Raw genomic sequence first — 2,147 nt, 5'->3', positions numbered from 1 at the left:
CTCTTAGTAATAGACAGATCATTCAAACAGAAAATCAAAAAAGAAACTAGAGCATTGAATGACACATTGGAACAAATGGACCTCATAGATATATACAGAACATTCCACCCTAAAACAACAGAATACTCATTCTTCTCAAGTGCACATGAAACATTCTCCAGAATAGACCACATACTGGGTCACAAATCAGGGCACAACTGATAACAAAATATTGAGTTTATTCCCTGCATATTCTCACATCACAGTGCTTTGAAATGGGAACTCAACCACAAGGAAAAGGTTGGAAGGAATTCAAACACCTGGAAGCTAAAGACCACCTTGCTTAAGAATGCTTTAATCAACCAGGAAATCAAAGAAGAAATAAAAAAGTCCATGGAAACCAATGAGAATGAAAACACTTGGGTTCAAAAACTATGGGATACAGCAAAGGTGGTCCTAAGGGGGAAATACATAGGCACCCAAACCTCCTTCAAAAAATTGAAAAAAGTCAGAATACACCAGCTGTCTTTACACATTGAAGAACTGGAGAATTAACAACAGATTCACCCAACTGCACACACAGGAAGGGAAATAATCAAGATTAGAGCAGAGATCAATGAGATAAAAACTAGAGATACCGTAGAAGGCCTCAATGAAACTAGAAGCTGGTTTTTTGAAAGAATCAATAAAGTCAATAAAGCATTGGCCAAACTAATCCAAAAGAAAAGAGAGAAGGCCCAAATTTATAAAATCATGAATGAAAAGGGAGAGATCACAATGAACACCAAGGAAGTAGAAACAATCATCAGAAATTATTACAACAGTTATATGTCAGTAAGTTAAGCAAACTAGATCAAATGGATGCATTCCTGGAAAACTATAAACTCCCAAAATTGAACCAGGAAGAAATCAACCACCTGAATAGACTGATATCTAGTAACGACATTGAAGCAGTGATCAAAATCTTCCCAAAAAACAATAGCCCAGGACTTGACTGATTCCCGGGGGAATTCTACCAAACTTTCAAAGAAAAAATAACACCTATTCTCCTGACGCTGTTTCAAAAATTGAAGTAGAAGGAAAACTTCCAGACTCTTTTTTATGAAGGCAGCATACCCTGATCCCTAAAGCAGGCAAAGACCCCACCAAAAAGGATAATTTCAGACCAATCACCCTGATGAATATGGATGCTAAGATTCTCAGGAAGATCCTAGCTAATAGGATCCAACAGCACATTAAAAATATTATCCACCATGACCAGGTGGGATTCATCCCTGGGTTTCAAGGATAGTTCAACATTTGCAAATCAATCAATGTGATAGAGCACATCAATAATACTATAGAGTATTATCATGCCTCCATCAGAAAGGATGAATACCCAACTTTTGTATCAACATGGATGGGACTGGAAGAGATTATGCTGAGTGAAATAAGTCAAGCAGAGAGAGTCAAATTTCATATGGTTTCACTTATTTGTGGAGCATAAGAAATAACATGGAGGACATGAGGAGATGGAGAGGAAAAATTAGTTGAGGGAACTTGGAGGGGGAGATGAACCATGAGACACTATGGACTCTGAAAAACAATCTGAGGGTTTTGAAGGGGCGGGTGTGGTTAGTTGGGCCAGCCTGGTGGTGGGTATTGTGGAGGACACGTATTGCATGAAGCACTGGGTGTGGTGCATAAACAATGAATTCTAGTGCACTGAAAAGTAATTATAAATTTTAAAAAAACTTAAAAAACCCTCTTAGTATTAAGATTGAAAGATTAATTAAAAATTTTGTTGTGTTGGTGATATTTATAAGTTATGTTTTATCCCCCCAAAAAAGAAATGGACAGATACATGAACATACACTTCTCCAAAGAAGACATGCCAATGGCTACAAATGAAAAAAAAATGTTCAACATCACTAACCTTCTGGGAAATAAAAATCAAAAGCACATTGAGATACCATCTTACACCAGTTAGAATGGCAAAAATTAGCAATAAAGGAAACCACAGTTGCTGGTAGGGATGTAGAGAAAAGGGAACCCTATTGCACTGTTGGTGGTAATGCAAGCTGCTACAGCTACTTTGGGAAACAGTATGGTTGTTTCTCAAGATATTAAAAATAGTGCTGCCCTGATATATCAAAAAGAAGGGGCACATCCACCCCAATGTTCATAGC

This window comes from Meles meles, chromosome 3 (assembly GCF_922984935.1).
Source record: "Meles meles chromosome 3, mMelMel3.1 paternal haplotype, whole genome shotgun sequence".
Lineage (NCBI taxonomy): Eukaryota > Metazoa > Chordata > Mammalia > Carnivora > Mustelidae > Meles > Meles meles.
The sequence above is the reverse complement of the archived record's forward strand: the minus strand, read 5'-3'. Positions refer to the sequence as shown.